This window comes from Heloderma suspectum, chromosome 2, assembly GCF_057233095.1.
Source record: "Heloderma suspectum isolate Gila_16-S chromosome 2, 16-S_ref, whole genome shotgun sequence".
NCBI classification, from domain to species: domain Eukaryota; kingdom Metazoa; phylum Chordata; class Lepidosauria; order Squamata; family Helodermatidae; genus Heloderma; species Heloderma suspectum.
Window position 1 is genome coordinate 181,223,839 of NC_139459.1, and position 21,717 is coordinate 181,245,555.

Consider the following 21,717-nt stretch of genomic DNA (forward strand, 5'->3'; position numbering starts at 1 on the left):
TTTGTACAGTTCTCAGCATTTAGCATTCTTTAGGGCAACATCAGCTTCACTGGTGACCTTCTGGTGTCAGGAAAAAAAAACTTTTTTTTAAACCCAGGCAAGCTTTTGTTTTGCCCTGTTTCCTATTAATTAATTGGTTTAACTATCCATTGATCAGTTCAGTTTTTATTTTTTTAAAACGTGGACAGTTTGGTAGCTTTTTATCTGTGCTTTAGTGCAATTTCTTAGCTGTGTAATTTGTTTTATTGTTTTCAGTTATTATTTAGTACTATGGTAGAAAGGCAGGGTATAAATTAATAGATTAAGGGTGCAATCCTATCTTGATAGGCAGCCGCCTCCAAACTCAGAGGCGACCGCCTATCCAAAGCAAGGCAGGAGAAGCACCGGGGAGGTCGTTCCCTCTGTGCCTCTCCTGCCTTGCTTTTTCTGCTAGACAGCTGTTTTCGGCTGTCTAGCTGCAGGGGGGCCAAGCAGGAGAGGAGGCTGCTGTATGACACATAGGATGTGTCATACACACAGATCTGCTTTCCCCACCCTGGAACGCCCCCAGCCCCACCCTTTTTCAGCTGCTCCGCGCTCCTCTTCTGAGCACAGAGGATGGGGCTTCTCCGCGCTGCCTCCAAGGTAGCGCGGATGTGGGGGGAGTTCAGTTTTCCAGGAACCAACCTTGGAGCACGGGCTCTGAGGTCGGTTCCCAGAAAACAGCATATCCTATGGCCATCTAGCTGCTGTCTAGCAGCCATAGGATTGCTCCCTACATACATACATAAAGTACATTGAGAATATTTTGGTCCAGAATGTTATTGTGTGGTTTTTAAGCAGAGTATACATAGCCTTGACTAGAGAATGGCTTCAAACCTTTGCCTTCTTCTCACTCAGAACGCGAGCTTTATCTGGACCTTAGCACTCTGACCTCCTAACCTGGAACAGGTTGATCCCTTTTGTTTCCTTCTAGGACTTACACGTCCAGGCCAAATCCTGTTTACACCATAACACAACCTGACTTCTATTAACCGTGTTACTCTCTTGAGCAAAGGGCAAGGCAAATAATGATGGAAGTCCAGTATCCATTTAGAAACAGAATAATCCAGACCTAGGTATGCTAGGCTAGGAGCAGGCTGCACTTTTGTGTGACCCAAATTTTCCTTTTCCTTTTTTACTAGACCCCCATGGGTTGCCAATGTGAGCCAGGGTAAAACTGGGAGGGGGAAAACTGTGTAGACCACCCTGGCCTCCTTGGATAAAGGGTGGGATAAAAATGTACTAAATAAAATGCACCCTCAAAAATGGCTGTGGGAACCCCATCATGGATCAGTGTTCACCAATAAAATCTTGTCTACTTTATTCATTAATTTTGAAGATTAATACCTTGAATGATCAACAAGGTGGCTTTTAATAGATTGCAATAATACAAAACAAATTAATAATGTTTTTTTAAACTACCCACACATACACAACCTAGCAGCCCTTAGTGTTCTGGCGAATGGATGGAGCCAAGGAGTGTTTCCTTTCAGTTCTGTAGTCTCAGGGCACAGACAGTTGGAGCACAATGTTCTTTCTGGAGCAGAGCATTGTTTTGAAAATTTGACTGACCATGAGAGGCAAGGGCCTACAAATACAGTTGCCATTGGCAACCATGAATTTAAACCTGGTGATTTGCAAAGAAAACCTCTAATCAGGACTAATTTCAGGCTTTAGATGGCCCTGGGTAAAGTCCCTTCTGGTGGGCCCCCCTCCAACAGCAGTGGTTCTGGCAGACTTAGCTAGCACGGAGCAGCACAAGGCATCTGGGTCTGACTACCATCCTAAAGTTCCCACAATGCCCCTGTGATGTATCCTTACTCCCTCTGTATCCTGGCACACCCTGGGGGAGGGGGTATCCACAAGGAAAGCCAACGTAAATGAGCAACTAAGTGCCTCACCTTTATCACTGGAATGAACCCAACATTAGAAGAGCCCAATGGGTTGCTAGCTCCCACCACCTAGGGCTCCTTCACACTGAGCTTTTATCCTGCAATTGACATTGCTCCTTCACAGAAGTTTGCAGACTCTTTACATGACGCCATGATCATTCAAGGCATCTCCTACGTAAATGCCCTTTGTTCCGTTTTTAAAGAGATCGCAGATAATGAGCTATAAAATTACCCCATTCTGTTCTGCTTCAGTTTCCTCCTTGAAAAGAGTAAAAGTAGCAGGAAGAGGAGCGAGATCAATGAAAGATAATGGAAGACTCAAATAGGGAGAGAAGGAAGGGGAAGGGAGTGAGGGGAAAGGAAGCACGTGAAAAGGGGAGTTGTTGTAATCCTGCATTTAAAACAGAACCAGAAAGTCCCGTTTTAAATGCAGGATTTTAGGCTGGTGTAGAGATGCCCTTAGTGAATTCAGAGCAACAGGACTCAACAGTAGCTTGGTTCAGAGGCCCAGAGCAGGGAAGTGGGGTGAATTACACTAGATTATTCAGAGCCTCCTTGGATCAAACCATACCAGCTGTACTTTAACCAAATAACTGATGCATTAACAAAATATACAGAACATGATTAGCTTAAATAAACAAGGAACAGTGGCCTAAATCTTCTTTAGGAAGTTGGCAGGGCTGAAACAAAAATCAGGAAGTAAGATAAGAAGGATGATAGGAACATTGGGGCATTGGGCTGTGTAAAACTGTCAAACTTACAAATTTTAGGCATTTTCTATCACTTAACCCCTAACTTCCCAAATCTCCATAACAGTCCCCAATACAGCGTCACTCAGGGGCATTGTGGGAAATTTAAATGGAGGCTAGACCCAGCTGCCTGGTACAGCTCAGATTGCCTGGCTGGAAAAATGTTTAAAAGGGGGTCCAGGGCAGGCTTCAGTGGTGGGCCCTGCTAGGGTGCTGAGGCCCTAGCAGTTGCACTAAGATGCCATGTGCGAAGGCCGTCCCTGTCTCTAATATATACCCCACAGAAGAATAATGTCATAGATTGGAGGAGTTCCTACACAGGTACACCATATTGGGAACACATTTACTTCATAATCCATGAAGTGCAATACCTTTATTAGGCCAACTCAATGATCACAAAAAATGTGCAAGCTTTCAAGAGCTCCAGATGTCTTCATCAAGGCAAGATGTTACAAAAAGCAGTTTGGAGCAGGGCTCGGGGGAATAGGAGGGGGCAGGGGGAAAGGCTGACTAAATGATATAGTCAGGATGTCTGCATAGTAAGAGTCTTATGTGGATATGGAGGAGGAGGGTTTGCAGAAATTCAAATTGGGCTCTGGCTACTACAAACCATTATTGTGTCTGTCAAGCCAAAATTTGTGGACGTTATGGTGTTTAACATACATACAAAGGGTTTCAATCTGCCATTCAGCTTGAAAGACATTCAAGATTACATAGCAGTCAAGCTATTCATAGGATCATAAAATAGTAGGGTTGGAAGGGGCCTACAAGGCCATCGAGTCCAACCCCCTGCTCAATGCAGGAATCCATGTCAGAGCATCCGTGACAGATGGCTGTTCAGCCTCGTCTTGAATGCCTCCAGTATGGGAGGGCCCACTACTTCCCTAGGTCATTGGTTCCATTGTTGTATTGCTCTAACAGACAGGAAGTTTTTCCTAATGTTCAGCCGGAATCTGCTTCCTGTAACTTGAGCCCATTATTCCATGTCCTGCACTCTGGGATGATCGAGAAGAGATCTTGGCCTTCCTCTCTGTGACAGCCTTCCAAGTACTTTCAAGTACTTGAAGAGCGCTATCATATCTGCATACATAAAAGCAATGACGCTTCCCCCCCCCCCCCAATATGGAAGATCCACTTGCAGAGGATAGGAAGTGCAATGTCTGCCTGGAACAGGGCAGCCAAATCTTAACCTAACCCAGGGAGCCTGTACTTTTAAAAGACTGGAGGCATCAAAGCAGGAAGCAACTGTAGCACCTCCCATCTTGTTTCTTTAGTGGTCCCTTTGCTAGAGATTAGGTCAAAAATTCAGGAAGAGAGGGCTATGGGTTCAGCTGGAGGGAAATTAATTTGTTAACGTGAAATGACAACCTAAAAATAACCTGTTTCAGTCATTAAATAATGTCCGTAAAATTATAAAGAAGTGCCAAATGCCTGTCTGTGCCTTTACACTTGGGGAAAGGCCATAGCTCAGTGGTAGACCACATGTTTTGCATGCAGAAATTCAATCCCCAGCATCTCGAAGTAGGAGTGGGAAAGACCCCTGCCTGAAACCCTGGAGAGTTGCTGCCGCTCATTGTAGACAATACTGAGCTAGATGGGTCCAGTGGTCTGGCTCAGTATAAAGCAACTTCTTATCTTCCCATCACTTACTAGCCGGAACGCTAGGACTGACATGCAAAGGTTTCACTTGTTATGATAAACTGAAGTGGATGCTGCCTCTACACTTTTCTTTATTTCTCTCCAAGCAAAAAATAAAATACAGGCATCAGCAGGCTTACCATTTTTGCCTAAGGAAAGTAAAAATTCAGCAAGAACGCATCGAATACTGGGGGGAGGGGGGAAACTAGTTCCCCCACAGACTTCCCCCCGCCCAATAGCTCCAACCCTGCTGGAGAATTGTCTGCTGGCACACATAGTGTGCACACGTCCACTGATTACAAGAACAAATAAAACCAGAAACAAGACATTGTTATCTCTCTTCCCCTCTGAATATCAGGTCTGACCCATAAGAGTGACCAGGACATAGTTAAACTATGGAATTTGTTTCCACAAGATGTGGGTGATGACCACCAAGTTGGATGGCTTTAAAAGGGGATTAGACACATTCATGGAGGAGGAGGCTATCAAGGGCTACCGGTCATGATGGCTATGGGCTACCTCCAGTACCAGAGGCAATATGCCTTTGCATGCCCGTTGCTGGAGAACCACAGCAGGAGAAGGCTACTGCGCTCATATTCTGCTTAGTGGGCTTCCTATAGAGGCATCTGGCTGGCCACTGTGGGAAACAGGATGCTAGAATAGATAGTTCTTTGGTCTGAGCCAGCAGGGCTCTTCTTATGTTTACTCTTTCACAGAGTAAGCCAAATAACAGATGAGATTAAATGTGGGGCTGCGCTAGTTCTTCTGAACCAACATCAGATTCGTGGAAGAAGGCTTTGAAGTGGCACACAAAACACAGTCTTTAACCATCTTGGGGTGGTGTCTGTTGGCTGGAATGGAGATTGCAGTGGAAGCCAAGAACATTTCTGCTTGCCAAATATAACTTGCACTTCCTAGTATTTATTAAAAATCACATATATCAGAGACTTCTTAGAAAAGAAATAACACGGCATCTAACACTACTGGCATCTAACACTACTAGGTGGTCCCTGTTTTGTTTTGTGGTTTGTGTGTGTTTGGGGTGGGGTGGGGGTTGATTGTCCAGGTAATTTAATATATGTTATTCTTCTTGTTGCTGGTTTTTATCATTGCTTTTTATGGCTGTTTTTATTATTGCTTTTATGGCTGTTTTATTGTGGTTATGTTTTTATCGCTTTAAATATCTTAATGGTAATGTGTGTCAGGATTCCCTTTTTGCCCTGCTGAGAACACCAAAAGCCAAATCAAAACACAGACAAGAGGCTTTTATTTCCACAGCTTTAATCCATTTACTCTAATGAGGTATACAGATGCGAACTGCTAGTGACTCCCAGACTACAAAGGAAAAGTCTTCAAGGAGTTCAAAGGGAAGCCACTAGTTTGGGAAAAGGCGTCAAACTACCTTAAGGGGTGGGAGGGGAAGATCTCCCTCTCTACCGTGACACCTCTAGACACAGCTGTTGACACCGAGCCAATCAGGCAGACCGTCTAAGCTCTGCCCCTGCCATCTCCCACTTGTGTCTGCGTCTGTGCCTGGTGTCTACGAGTTCAGGTTCTCCTGCGTCCGCTTCCCCCTGTTCATTATCCATCACAGGGATGTGAGAAGGGGGGCCCTCTCTGGCCAGCTGTGCCTCTGAAGCCCGGGAAAGTTCCTCCTCCACGTTTAACAGCTCTTCCTCAGAATCTGAACTGCTCTGCCACTCTGTGTGCTCAGAGGCAACCCTGACATCGTGTTTCATTCTTGTAAGCTGCCTTGGGAGGGCTTCTGCCCTGAAAGGCGGCCAAGAAATATTTTAAATAAATACAATCTGCCTTTAAATAAATACAACACCTCTCAGTGTCTCTGCCCTTGTTAACTGACTTCTTCCAGCAGTGGCACATTCAGGGCAGGAATCTGGGGCAGATGTCTAGGGCCCTGCTCGGCAGAATGAGGAGGAGGGCCCCCAAACTCAGCAGAACCGGCTTATCACACCGGGCATCTCTACACCTGCAATTTATCGCAGATTCATGATTGGCCACTCAAGGAAGTTTGCGGGTCCATTTCACGATGGCATAACCCTCCAGTGATTATCCTGCCATTTTCCCCACCTATCCTATATTATCCCCAGATGGAAATCTGTATTTTTTCAGCCCACGCAGCAGGAGCGCCATGACCTCCCCATGTATGTCTCCCATAGCATAAAGAAACCGCTGTGTGTGTGTGGCTGCTTTGGTTTGTTAGGGGTGCAGTCATAATGATGATGGCAGTTACGTCGGGGTGGTGGTCATGTTGGTATACAGACCTGCCGGCTTGCTGCCATGCCATGAGTGAATGCAATGCACCGACTTTGGTTGCTTATTCCGCAGCTCAGAATGGCTCGCACGCCAGCATTCTTGCAGTTCACCGGGAAGCCGGTGCCTGCAGGGGTGGGGTTCAGGCAGTTTGGTGGAGGTTGCTGTCCACCTGCATTATGCGTCAATCACAACCAAACCACCAGTAATCTGCAAGGGGAGGGAAAGGGGCAGGAACCAGGGAGGAAATTTCGCGATGCCCCCAGCACGTATAATAGCTTTTCGCAGAAAAGTAGCCACCCCATGAAAAGGTAAGGAACGGAATATAATAAGATAGAAACAACTGGGTAAAGGAGCTCAGTCTAATCCCAAAATGAAACCGGATGGAGAAAGCCCCGGTACTGATGAGGACCTCTGCCCCTGTCTGATGAACCCCATTGTGATGCAACTGAAGTAATACACATTACCATCTAAAGAGGGGGCCTCCCATGAGACCGTTTGATACAGGATGGTGACATATGAACATTAAATTCAGAGTCTAAAATTTCCTAAGTGTACCACTGTCTTTCAGCAGGCAGCATCTTCAGCAACAGCAGCAGCACATTCAAAAAGCCCATGGGGCAATTCAAATCATATATTATCTTCAAAGAGGGGGAAAACCAAATCCTAGGTGTGATGAATGCTCATTTTCAGGTTTCCTGTCAATTCGTGTTAGTGAAGAATTTCCCCTCCAGTTGCTAAAAATAGTGCAGGGATGGGCCCAGTGCCTTCTAGTTGGTTTGGACTACAGCTCCCACAATCCCTGACCATTGGCCATGCTAGCTGAAGCTGATGGGAATTGCAGTCCAAGTCAGCTGGAGGACACCAGGTTGCCCACCCCTGAAAATTTCAAATCTCCCCACCCACTTCCCTGAGTGTGACGATGCTTTAGCACAGTAGTTTCCTTTTAGGGAAAGAGTGCTAGAAACATATGGTGCCTCTACAAACATACAGATTTAGCAGACAGAGAGCAGGAATGAAGTAGGCAGACAGACAGCAGGCATCCCAAAGGAACACCAGTCCAGCTCCCTTAAATCCTAAAACCTACTTCAGCCAGCCAGAAATCTCTTACTAACCTTTCTCAGCAAGCACCAAATTGTTTCTCCTTTTTCTGCCCATATTCTAACTGCAAAAATTGTTTCTTTCAGCCCCCACCCAGGCAAGTGAACACAGATCCCAGCATTTTGACCATCAAAAGTTATTAATTTAGCAGTGCAATCCTATACATACCTACTCAAAAGTAAGCCCCACTGAGTTCAATGGGACTTACCCTCAAGTAAGTGTGCATAGGATTGCAGTCTAAGGCTACTGTTTATCATCAAGTACCAGGCTGTATAAAAAGCCTAGAGAGTCCCAATATGCTAATCAAGGAACATGTTTACAACAACAGGGAAAAAAAAATCTCAATTATTATTCCACCATAATAGATCTTTCCATTGTACTGGTGCCATTTTAAAGTGTCATGCCTGTAGCAAACTGAACACTAGCAAACGCCACCAATTGCCATAAAAATGTGTTTTTTTACTTACACTTGTTTATGTTCCCAACACCACCACCTTTTTTGGAGGCAGACTACTAAGATACGGTGCCAGCACTTTTAATCAAATTAATTGTCTGTAGTTTGCTGCCCTTCTGATGAATTTCATCTCAATTTATGGGGTTTTCCTAAATAATGACACTGGCTACTAAAAGATTAAAAACTTTACATTCAGCTGGAAAAAGTAATCTCTTCTGCAAAACAACCCACCCCCAGACGTAAACACAATAAATCAAGCAACTTTGTCACAGTAAAACGAACAGTATTTATTTAGAGCCAAGAAATGTTCTAAGGGTGGAGTGAAAAGTGACCTTAAAACTTCAGTTTCAGTTCAGCACAGATTAAGTCTAATAAGAACAAAAAACAGATGTTTGCAAAAATGCCTCACTCATTTCAATTTTGACAGAAGAATGTGCTAAAATATTAATGCAAATATTAAGATTGTGAGTTGGTTTACTGGCTTAACTTTCAGTATGGGTCAAGAGTCCGCTTGGTATGTAGTGGGAAAAAGATCCCTAGATTTAGGAGATAATTCTAAATCTACGTCTCTGGAATGTTCAAACATTGGCTGATACACCAACACTACAAGGTAACAGACACTTCCAAACTAGCCCTTTATTCCGGAATCAATTTCATTTGCTCTGAAAAATCCAGAGGTTACTGCCAGGCATTCGTAATCCAGTGTTTTCCCTGTTATCCTTCTGTCTCTTTAAAAGATGTATGGATTCTTCCACCTTTCCTCGCTATTGCAGTGCCAGCCTTTCATGTACTGACAGAGCTACCATCTGGTGCAGCCAAGCAGTCCATGAGTCAGCTGATGACACAATCGACAAAGCTCCACCTTTCTTCATTGCCCGTCCTGCATTTCCTACTGGCGCTGCCACTATTTATTTTATTTCAGAACATTCCCCTACCGCTTTAAAAAATAAATAATCCCAAAGCAGTTCACAACATAACACCACAAAATACCATAAAAATCAATAAAACGGTAACAATAACGTATCATTACAATAACCAGGGGTAATTGGCAATGCTAATTATTACCTGTCCTGTGCACATGAAGCTCTTTCAAGGTTAACATTCTGTGGATCAGCTGTTGCCTGTTTGGAACAGTAAATGGGGGACAGATTGCATTCAATCTCTCCCTTCCCCTTCCTTGCCAAACAGCTGATCAGGATTTTAACTTGCAATTGAGGGGGTGCAAACAGCCAAGGCATGTCCCTTAACACGGTCCCTTCTCCCATTTAAACAGCTAACATTTGTCTTTTTCTTAGGCAATTGTAATTATTTTAATATTAATTAATTTTAATTAACATTTTCATTGTTTTATTTTTTGTTGAGCTAAAGCACAAGGGTGCTAATAAAAAATAAAACAAAATGATAAGCAAATGCTCAGTTATTTTCTGCAAGGCATAGCTGCAGCTGGTGTAGTAATACAGTGCTTGCTTTTGCCTTTGCTGTCAGGACAGTAATAAGGAATATGTTTTTTTAAGGGCTGTGCAGAACCACAGGCCTGCTTCCAACTGATTGTGAAAGAGAAACGCCTCAACAGTGCTAAAGGGTCCCACCCAGTCTTCCCCAACATAGTGCCTTCCAGAAGTGTTGGACCGCTGGCAGGGAATGATGGGAGTTGCAGTCTGACACATCTGGAGGACACCAGGTTGGGGAAGGTTGGTGTAAACTTATTTACTAACTGCTATGTGTATGCACATATGCATGTGAGCGAGAAAGATTCTAACGACAGCATTATGAACTATTAACATTTTAAGGTAGACCCTCTAGCAATCACGTGCTATCCCTCAGTTTTAAACTGAGCAACAGTTGCATGTATTTCTAACTGTGAACTGCCCAGACAGCCTCGGCTACTGGGCAGTATAAAAATGTAATAATAAATAAAATGTAAATTAAAAGAACATCTTATACCAGGACTCGGCAAATAACTAGACTGATATGAGCAGAACAACAGTCTTTAGACATATCTGCATGAGCCAGTAGATTGGTCTAATAAGGCAACTGTAGGCCAGGCACAAATAAGGCAACTGTAGGCCAGCCATTCCTTGCCCTATCCACAGTGAGAGACATTGGCTTGGGCTTCTGATTTATGCTTTTTCAATTCTGTTGCTCTGGGAAGAAGAGGGCTGGGAGGCAATAGGCTGTCCAAGAAGCTCCGAGGAGACAGACAGAGGTCATCGCCTCTAATTATCGAGATCCAGTAGAAGCAGATTTTTACAAGCTTTGCTTCCAGACAAGGCTTTTATTATGCCATCACATTGCCTCATTGACTGACTTTAACAGGGGGTCCAGGCTGGCTGGGACATGCTGAGAGTTTTAGGACTTTTTTCTGTCTAAACATGCATAGGATTGCACCCTGGATTACATTTCTTCTTTTGGGCACTTGCTGTGACAACCCAAACAGGCCTTGAGTCTCTTTTAAGAACTGAGAGTTTCTGCATACCAGTGGGAACCCAACATTCTCTATGCATTGGAAACTGATGTGGCAGAGTAAGGGATACTGAACCAGCCTAGAACTTTGCAGTCAGAAATAGCTGCGGTTGTTCAATGCCAAAGGCAACTACAAAAAAGAACCTGCCACCCTTCCATGAGGCTGTGATTCTGTGGTGACATCCTGCTTGAAGTTTCAACCTGATTTTCTATCTTGCTGCTATAATCTCCAAGGTCAAGGCAGAGAGGGAATAGCACACTGTTTGGAGAGTTACATTAACTAATTGAACATATGGGGGAGACAGCAATTGAAATTATCCTCTCATTCTAGAGAAAGCATCTTAGTAAATAATGGGAGCAAATAATTCTGCTTAAATGGCGTGGGCCCTACAGGCTTAAGAGCCAACTCATCTGAGAATGTTCTGGAGTGGACTCCACAAAGCCAGGATTTACCAGCAACTTATGGACCATCACAGATATTTTAGGCTGTAGGTTAGTTGACCAGGGACAAAGTACTACTGCCTTTTTCCAAGCAGGGACAATGATGCTATTTGCCAGCCCTCTGCAGGGCATTATTATTTAATAATTAAATAAGCTTTTCTCAGCAGGCAAGGCAACACCAGGAAGAGACCCCATCTGCAGGGCTATCACCATTCATTCTTTTGTTTGATCAAGTAGTCTATGGCTCTGGTCAGGTATTGCCTCAGGCAGGGCAATCCTGACAACCCTACAGGAAATCCATCCTCAGGTTATTCATCATTCCCCCTCAAAATCCCCCTGTGCAGTGAAAAGGTGAGACTTCTCTCATTAGTGATATCATCCTCCATCACCCTCTGCAGCAAAGAGTACTCCATGTATACTGTTCAGGAAGTGGAGGTGAGTGGATGTGAGAGGACCTGAAAAGGAATAATTGGGAGAAACTGAGGTTCAAGCACGGTAGAGTCAGGAACTCCTTGTAACAAACCCCCCAAGAATAATAGACACCCACTTCAGGGCCCATCTAGAACATACCCTAATCCTGCGTTCACCACCAACCCAAAGAATTTAAGTTAAGAAATTTAAAGTTCATCTTTTGTTGTATAATCTTTGTGCAGGTTGGCTATCAAGGGTGCATGCACTTCAAAATTTACCACTGATATTAGGCTATATTATTATATCCTGCTCTTTCTTCAAGGAGCTCAGAGTGGGTTGCATACAGTTGCCAAGGAGTCTTCCGTCCAAGAAACTTACAAGGCCAGATCTCCTTAAAACTTCAGCAGTAGAATTGCATCGGATGCCTTCAGAACCATTCCCTGGCCATCTCGAAAGAGGTGGTTTCTTGCATTTGTAGGGCTCAAGCCATTTAAACAGAATGAGTTGGTCTCATTATTTAGTAACATAGAAAAAGAAGTGGGGCCTGCAACAAAATGTTGAAATGCATCCTCATCTCCCAGCAGCAGCCAACCAGTCAGCCATGACCCCTACCTGGATACCATAAGCTGTAAGGTTCGAACAGGGCATTCCACTCCCCACTCTGGTGTTCTTTTTGAACTGATACTCGGTACTGCATGGCATGTTCAATCCTCGTTAGACTGTTTTGGGGGGAGACTGCCCCCTTAGGTTTCTTTTTTTTTCCCCTAAGATTTTTGTACATCTGCAGACCTTGGAGTTCTCCCAAGCATGCTGATACCTCCCTCTTGTTTCTCAGTGGCCCTGTTTTGGCTCCATTCCTGTTGGCACTTACCACTTAAGTTTGCTATTAAAGCAGGTGATGACTAATGCATAAGGGGACACAGGAGATTCCCCTGCTCTTCAGTTTGTAGATTCACTATCCCGTCCCCCAAACAAGCCAGAAACAACTTTGATTTGTCCAAAAAGGTTACTGGCCCACAGAACATATATCAGTCTATTAACTATTTTAATGATTTGTGGCATTCTGCAAAATGAGATACTTAGATCCTGAGACAGACTGTACCATTTTGGACTGTCGTGGCCCCACTGGAGGAATCCCCTTCAGAAGAGGAGCTAGAGCTCCCAGAGACAAACAGCATCAAGGGGCAGCCCATGCCAGAAGACTGGGAGGTGGAACAGGAGGAGCCTGGGCCCTTGAGACAGAGGCTGAGCAGTCCCAAGAGCAGTGGCATCTCAAGATGAGGCCAGAACATCCACTGTGAGAAGGAGTGCCCATTTGCAAAGAAAAGCTCCCAAGTAAAGGACTCCTTGTGAGTAGGGCCCTTCTCATGAGAAGGACTTCTTCTGGCTGCCTCTGATGTGCTGCAGCTGAGTCCTGGTTGGGGCTCTAGAAGGCCCAGTTTATAGGCAGGACTGGAAGAACTCTGTTAGTTTAGCAGCTGACACCTTACAACCTAGCTTTCCTGGCCTTTTGTCTTCTTCTTCGGACTGATCTCTTATGCTGCTGAACCCTGGACTCCTGATAAGACCCTGTTCCTGGGACTGTGCTTGACTTCAGCTCTGCCTCAGACCCTGTTTTTGAACTGCCCTTCTTCTTGACCAGTAATACTGTGCTTCTAATCTCTGCCTGCCTTCTGACTTTGCTGAAGGGATTTGCCCCATAGTTTCCCCCAGGAGTGAGCTTGACCCAGCCATAGCAGGACGCTCTACAGGTAGGGACACCACTTTTGAATGATCCCTCACATAAATACAACACACACACTCCTCGCAAGTCAAAATTACATATCAGGGAGGAAAACTCTAACCCAGCTCATTTCCTGTTGAGCAAGCTTGCTATTTGTAGGGAGTTTCTCTTGTAAGGGAACATTCAAAAATGTCATCTTGCACATGCAATCTGAAGTGGTAGAAGTGGCAGAAATCTAAAGTGGTAGAATGGAAAGGTTCCTCCTGTGCAAGCACCGGGTCATTACTAGACCCCTAGAGGGACGCCGCTTGCGCTGGTGTTTTCCTGGCAGACTGTAGCGGGGTGGTTTGCCATTGCCTTCCCCAGTCGTGACTACCTTTCCCCCAGCAAGCTGGGTCCTCATTTTACCGACCTCACAAGGATGGAAGGCTGAGTCGACCTGAGACGGCTACCCGAGACCCGGCTTCTGCTGGGATCGAACTCAGGTCGTGGGGAGAGCTTTGGTTGCTATACAGCCGCCTACCACTCTGCGCCACACGAGGCTCTAAAGTGGTAGTATAGACATATATAAAACTTAATTCTGCTGCACATATATACTAAGCCTAATTGTGAAAGGATGACAGGACAGGATGCACTAGAGTAAGAAAACAAAACACACTTACTCCCTACTCGTGATAGTATCAAACCTTCGTTATCTACCATAATCTGTAGCATGGTTCCTAGTTGTTTCACATCTACCATTATTTTTGGATGATAATAGTCTGTTATGAATCAGACCAGTCCTGCCTTCCTTGAAAATGTAGTGGTGGTACCTTCCATGCCAAAACAACAAAAAGCTGAAGGACCAGAAACAGATAAGAGGTCAGAATTCAAGGGGTTTGAATTTGCATAATTTCTAAACTGACTAATGTGTTTTGCATTTGAGGGTAAAAGTTCAAGAAGACTGTAATAAAGTAAAACGTGTGCCACACCCATCAGCTAGAATAATGACCAAGAAAGTTCAATGTCCTTTCCTGCAGCTGAAGCACAGAGATTAGAAGTGCCTATTCCTGCCACTCAGGCTCACAATATATTTAATTCTTTTTGTGTAGCTTTCACTGCCTGTCTTTTTGAGTGTATCAGGGATGTTGTCAGCATCTGCTGGACAAGAAAAAGTGCATGAGTGCATGCAGGAATTTCGGGGGGGGGGTGAGAGAAAGCTGCACGGTGATATGCACATAGCACACACCACTACAGCACACTTCCGCATTTTCCTTGTGTGTGCATTTCCGTTATTGCACAGTACAACAGTTAGTCCAATATGGCAGGATATTTTCTGGCACCACTGCCCTTATCATAACATTGACAACATCACATGACTTGGCTTCCCATGTTCTAATATTATTTTCATCTTGGAAACTTTAGTATATATTCTATGGAGAATATATACACTCTGTGGGGAGTGTCTTTGACAGGGGAAAAGAAATGAGTACACCTGATCAGGGTTTAAGATTCTAGAGGAGCCTGGGCTATTTAATTTACTCATCACATTGTTATTAGCCACTTTTTACATCAGCTAATATAATACTGATCTTTCGTTACTTGAATTGTGAACGGCACAAATGTTATTTTGGAACTGTACATTTTCCCCCTGGAACTACACATTTTGTGTCTAGTCACACATTTTTAAAAAGCCCTGATAGCATCAAATAACAAGTCTACTACTTCTGGTAGTTCTGGTGACTGAACAGTTGTTCAGTCGTTCAGTCGTGTCCGACTCTTCGTGACCCCATGGACCATAGCACACTAGGCCTTCCTGTCCTCCGCTCTCTCCCGGAGCGTGCTCAAGTTCATATTCATTGCATCCGTGATGCTATCTAGCCATCTCATCCTCTGCCGTCCCCTTCTCCTTTTGCCTTCAGTCTTTCCCAGCATCAGGGTCTTTTCCAGAGAGTTTTCTCTTCGCATTAGGTGGCCAAAATATTGGAGCTTCAGCTTCAGTATCTGTCCTTCCAGTGAGCACTCAGGGTTGATTTCCTTTAGGATGGACTGATTTGACCTCCTTGCAGTCCAGGGGACTCGTAAGAGTCTTCTCCAGCACCACAGTTCGAAAGCATCAATTCTTCGGCACTCAGCCTTCCTTATAGTCCAGCTCTCACAGCCATACATTACTACTGGGAAAACCATAGCTTTGATTAGACGGACCTTTGTCGGCAAGGTGATGTCTCTGCTTCTTACTATGCTGTCTAGGTTGGCCATAGCTTTCCTCCCAAGGAGCAAGCGTCTTTGAATTTCATGGCTACAGTCACCGTCTGCGGTGATCTTGGAGCCCAAGAAAGTAAAATCTGTCACTGCTTCCATTTCTTCCCCTTCTATATGCCAGGAAGTGATAGGGCCAGATGCCATGATCTTAGTTTTTTTAGTGTTGAGTTTCAAACCAGCTTTTGCACTCTCTACTTTCACCCTCAACAAGAGGCTCTTTAGATCCTCTTCGCTTTCTGCCATTAGGGTGGTATCGTCTGCATATTGGAGGTTGTTGATAATTCTCCCGGCAATCTTAATTCCGACCTCTGATTCATCCAACCAGGCATTTCTCATGATGTACTCTGCATATAAGTTAAATAAGCAGGGTGACAATATGCAGCCTTGTCGTACTCCTTTCCCAATTTGAACCACTTGGTTGTTCCATGTACGGTTCTTACTGTTGCTTCTTGACCCTCGTACAGGTTTCTCAGGAGACAGGTAAGGCGGTCTGGTACTCCCATCACTTTAAGAATTTGCCAGTTTGTTGTGATCCACACAATCAAAGGCTTTAGCATAGTCAATGAAGCAGAAATAGACATTTTTCTGGAATTCTCTTGCTTTCTCCATGATGCAGCGAATGTTGGCGATTTGATCTCTAGTTCCTCTGCCTCTTCGAAACCCAGCTTGTACTTCCGGTAGTTCTTGGTTCGCATACTGCTGAAGCCTAGCTTGTAGGATTTTGAGCATCACCTTGCTGGCATGTGAAATGAGTGCAATTGTGCGGTAGTTTGAGCACTCTTTGGCGTTGCCCTTCTTTGGAATTGGAATGTAAACTGACCTTTTCCAGTCTTGTGGCCACTGTTGAGTGTTCCAAATTTGTTGGCATATTGAGTGCAGCACTTTAACAGCATCATCTTTTAGGATTTTAAATAGCTCAGCTGGAATACTGTGATCTCCGCTAGCTTTGTTGTTAGTAATGCTTCCTAAGGCCCACTTGACTTCACTCTCGAGGATGTCTGGCTCAAGTTCAGTGACCGCACTATCATGGCTATCAGGGACATTCAGATCTTTCCTGTATAGTTCTTCTGTGTATTCTTGCCACCTCTTCTGAATCTCATCTGCTTCTGTTAGATCCCTGCCTTCTTTGTCCTTATCATGCCCGTCTTTGCACAAAACGTTCCCTTGAGATCTCCGATTTTCTTGAAGAGATCTCTAGTCTTTCCCATTCTATTGTTTTCCTCGATTTCTTTGCATTGTTCATTTAAGAAGGTCTTCTTGTCTCTCCTTGCTATTCTCTGGAACTCTGCATTCAGTTGGATATATCTTCCCCTTTCTCCCTTGCTTTTCGCTTCCCTTCTTTCCTCAGCTACTTGTAAAGCCTCCTCAGACAGCCACTTTGCTTTCTTGCATTTCTTTTTCTTTGGGATGGATTTCGTTGCTGCCTCCTGAACAATGTTACGGACCTCCGTCCATAGTTCCTCAGGCACTCTGTCTATCAGGTCTAATCTCTGAAATCTATTCCTCACCTCCACTGTATATTCATGAGGGATATGATTTAGGTCATACTGAACACAGACATGGCCTATTTGGCAACCAGGTCTGCTGGGAGAATTTTGTATACCAAGTCTACCCTTCTCTTGTTTCTCAGTAGGTAATCTGGTGTCCAGACCTCTTTCCACCTCTGTTGGAAACTCTCAATTCTTTCCCTGGCTCCTTTCACCCCTTGTAATAGCCTGTGGGCATGGTAAATATGGGGGGGGGGGGATGAGCTCTCCTGGCAATACACAAGCAACTAAGGGAACCAACAGGGTTCCTTATTACTACAATAAACAAGATACTAACTTATGAAGAGCTACATGGCACACTGCGTCAGCACCAAAGCCAGAGCTAAGAGAAAAAGGAAGGGGCCCCATCCATGCCTCCAGGAGGGAAGAGAAACTAAAACTTGCATGCTTTCTTAAAGCTAAATACATCACAACCCCCTTTCTGTTGCTACAGTCAGCTTCATATACATACCCTACTGCATTTCCCTAAACATAAACACAACACACACACACAAGAGAGACAGACTGGATAACAACACTGGACTACACTGCAAGGCTATTATATATATTTATTTATTTATTTATTTATTTATTACATTTATATCCCACCTTTTTTCCTCCAAGGAACTCAAAGTGGCGTACATAATCCTCCTCCTCCTCCATTTTATCCTCACAACAACAACCCTGTGAGGTAGGTTGGGCTGAGAGTATGTGACTGGCCCAAAGTCACCCACTGAGCTTCCATGGCCGAGTGGGGACTAGAACCCGGATCTCCCGACTCCCAGTCCAGCACTCTAGCCACTACACCATGCTGGCTCTCAATTATATATATTATATATATCTCAATTATATTATATGCACTCTAACTCCCTCCACCCCTTCCAGTAAAACAGATCTGATAACATTGGGCTACTTTGGGCGTAGCCCACATTTTAAAATGTTGACAAACAAGAGGGGCGAGGGGATTAAGTAACACCTGAGACAGAAAGATCATATAAACTCATGATCAAACAAAAAATATTTTGTTTTTAGGTAGGCACATTTACTGCCCAATCACATATCCACTAAAATCCCGGATTCCTGAATTGTGTGGTTTTTTTCTCCCCCAGGGTAGCAATCATTTTCCACCAGGAAGGGCCAAACAAAATGGCTTATAAATGAATGAGGACATTTCTTCTCCAGTCAGTGGGTGTGTCAGTCATTGCTATAACTTCATTGTTGGCTAAAAAAACACTGAAAAGCAGAAGGAGGCTTGTTTCTCATGAAAAAAAAAAGGGCAGAATAGTGGCTGCACAATTTGCCTCATATGTAGGGATGTATGAAAGTCACTTACTTTTTCGACGGGGTGATTCGCGGTGGGGGGGGAGGCGCTCCGCACCTCCCCCCAAAATCCTGATCCAGCCGGCTCCGCTCCACGGACATTCCGCAGAGCCGCCAGCCAGGGCTGCCCGCAGCCGGACATCCAGCCTCTGGGCAGCCTTCTGGAAAAAAAACCCCACGTACGCAAATGGCGGCGGCTACAGCGGCCGCCATTTGTGTTCCGTTTCTTTCACTGTTTTAGCCTACGTAAATATTTACGTAAGCTATTACGGCGATAAAAAGGGGAACACAAATAGCGTAGTGGGCCCCATTTGCATTCCTTTTTTTTTTCCGCCGTAATAGCTTAGGTAAATATTTACGTAGGCTAAAACAGCGAAAAAAACGGAACGCAAATGGCGGCCGCCGTAGCCGCCGCCATTTGCATACGCGTTTTTTGTTTTGCTTGCTGTGATAGGCTACGTAAGTATTTACGGAGCCTATCATGGCAAAGGCAGCTATGCAAATGGCGTGGTGGCCGCCATTTGAGTCTGCAGCAGCCATCCGAGAGACCCGCCGCCAGAACATCCACCCCAGGTAAGCTTTCGTCCCGGGGGGATTCCGCGGGGGGTGGGAGGCCGTTCTGCCATGGGTTTCCGGGGGCTGAATGCCAGTGCATTCAGCCTCACTGAAATCCGTGACGGAATTCTCCGCCATCCCTATGTCATATCTCAGGTTCTACAAGGGCTAGAGATTTGCTCTTTATTAAAATGCAAGTTGAGAATCTGGGGATTATGGCTCATTGGGACAGGGGGAGCAACCGCTACCCATGCGGACACCCACAGGAGGGTGTGATTCTGATGGGGCCAGTTTGACCTGCCATGAAATTCTACAGTGCCATCAAGCCTTTTCAGCCCCAGAGGGCTCACTTTGACTGTATATGACCATATTTCTCCTCTCTCTGGGGCAAGCAGATGCAAAGGAAGCTAGAAGGGCTTCTTTTCCTTTCACAGGTGTGTAAGAGAGAATTTTAGCAGCTGCAGCTTTTCTCACTTCATGTAACAAGCTGCAGCTGTGACAATTCCTCCTTCTGCACCAATTCCTTCTATTCTAGCCTCCTGTGCATCTGGTCTCTTCCTGTTATTCTGTTTCTCTTAAAGAAAAAAAAAGGAACCCTAAACAAAATCAGATAGTGATAATGCTTAAGTGCACCCTACCTTAGGCCACTCATGGGTTTTAACCCCTCATTTGAAGACTGATTATGATCTACAGCAGCCTTCGCTAACCTGGTGCCCTCCAGATGTGTTGGCCTGCACAGTCCATGTGGCCACTGGGCATTCTGCATGGGGATGATGGCAGTTGCCGTCCAAAACATCTGGAAGGCATCAGGTTAGGGAAGGATGCTCTAAAGCGGGGATGGGAAGACTTCAGGGTTGTGGGATCTACTTTGTTTTTTACTAGAACTCTTGAGATCAACCAACCAGACCAAAAGATGCACACTAAGATTTAAAGAATTCTGAGCGCAGGACTTTGTCTTGAGTACCAGAACTGAACAAAGCTCAGGGCCAAATGCACTGCTAGTTACCCCAGCTTTCTTCATTTCAGCAGTATACGTTAGGGCAGTAGAAGAAATTTGCTATTGTTAAAAAATAGGAAGTCGGAAATCCTTGCTGAACTACTGCAAATCACCCAGAGATCTACCAGTAGATCCAGATCTACCTTCTGCCCACCCCTGCTGTATTGCATGGAGGACAAGCAATGCACTAGAGCAAAACTTCAGTATTCATATAAAGTTCACGCAGTGCAAGTGATTCACATCTAGAGTCCCGGAATTTACAATTAAATTGTAGATTATATAATATATGGAGGGTAGCAATATTTAAAATCTCTGCAACCACACCCACAGAAAGCTGCTAGAATTTCCAGCCTAGGTTTCCTACTTAAAAAAAAAAAAGTTTAAACCACCTGCATCATGGTGCTTCCATCAGCAGAATACACTGGCTTTCTGTCCCCTTTCTCTTTCACAGAAAACAATAGCTCTGTGAAATTATTCTCTTCTGCTAATGTCTTTCTACGCTCCCTACCTCCTGGTACTGTGGACACAGGCAAAACGTCTTGCATGGAAGGTCTACAACATAATATTATACATATTTTTCTTCCTCTTTCATAATAGTAAAACCTGGGGTCACCCAATGATGCAGAATGGTAGTGTCCCGGATTTTTAGAAAGAGCTGATTTTGCTTTATTGGACTTGCTGGGAAGGCTATTAAAATGCTAATCCACTGCTCTTAAAACAATAAGATGACTTATTATGAAGTGCAAATGCCAAATATTTAATGATAAATAATAAACATTAGAAAATGTAAAATAAGTAAAAAATAGTAATTGTATTAAAGGAAAGATACACAAAGACACAAGCAGGTTCACAATGAATTCTGGGTAACTGGCATAAAAATAATTATCAAGATAACCTTCCTGAGGTGGGATCACTCAGGTGGTGGGTGTTATTGGGGGGGGGGGGTTGGTAGGGGAAAAGGACTGTAAGAAAAAGAAATGGACATTCATGCAACAATGTCCAGGATTTGAGAACATTTATTCATGTTTAATCAGTACAAAGACACGGACTAGAGGACACTGTTGATTTCTTGATATATTGTTCTTTTGTGATATGAAACTAAAAACTAATAAAGGTTTTTTTTAAAAAAATCAAGATAACCTGGATGGTATCCAAAGAAAAAATGCTGAGTTAAAGCTCTGTCACTTGGGCCAAAGAGTTAATTGAGCAATGAACAAATATAAGACTGTTATTTGAGGTCAAAAGTATACTTTAAAGTTTTTGCTTATCAATTAATGAGCAAAAAATATTGGGTAAAGTATACACATCAAAAGGCTTGATATAGAGATGTCTAGAAAAATGTATAGACTTAAGTTTAATTCACAACATTTTGAGTAAGAAGTTATCTTCTCAAAGGTATAATTCAAAATTGATCATATCTAGCCTAAAAGGTGTACATGTAAGCCTTTTCTGTACGTTCTAATTTTTTAGGAATGTTTAATAACAATGAAATAATTAACACTACGAGTCCTAATTTATGGGACTGTAGATAATATTAGTTTGAGGCAAATTTTACACACAAAAGGTATAAATATGTGCTGGTTTTAGAATGCAGGAGCTACTTATTAGAAGCTCACTAGGCCTGTGTAGCTGTCAGCTGAATAGCTTATCAATATTGAATATGGAACTTGTACTTAGAATGAGATCTCCCCTTTTTATGCTGTTAGGACTAAAGTCTAAGAACAAGAAATGTTTAGGAAATTCTATTTCCTGTTAAGCTATTAAGATCCAAGAATCTTTAGCAAAATTCTGTTTAACAACAAAAATGTTCTGTCGTGTTATGCAAGTTATATTTGATACGATGTTACAAGTATATTTCTAATTAAAAATGGATGAGAAAGACTTTCCCCCTATTAACTGTTGTTTTTACAAAAG

General features: G+C 43.8%; 2 protein-coding genes across 15 annotated transcripts in view; one reads left to right on the plus strand and one right to left on the minus strand.

Moving 5' to 3' along the window:
- The window catches only part of STAT6 (signal transducer and activator of transcription 6), a 91,267-nt gene that overhangs the window by 63,048 nt on the left and 6,502 nt on the right, over window positions 1–21,717 (minus strand). For 2 of the 12 annotated variants that reach the window (XM_084836584.1, XM_084836583.1), the window contains exon 1: window positions 1–21,717. This exon is cut by the window's right edge and continues 6,502 nt beyond it. The exons of 9 other annotated variants lie outside the window; for them this stretch is intronic. The gene's annotated coding sequence lies outside the window, so the exon portion shown is untranslated. One more of the 12 variants, XM_084836585.1, reaches the window with a different exon arrangement.
- Window positions 9,756–21,717, plus strand: part of LRP1 (LDL receptor related protein 1) — a 516,733-nt gene continuing 504,771 nt past the window's right edge. The window contains exon 1 of one of the 3 annotated variants that reach the window (XM_084836577.1): window positions 9,756–9,817. The gene's annotated coding sequence lies outside the window, so the exon portion shown is untranslated. The remainder of the gene's footprint in view (window positions 9,818–21,717) is intronic. The other 2 variants (XM_084836568.1, XM_084836575.1) reach the window with 2 other exon arrangements.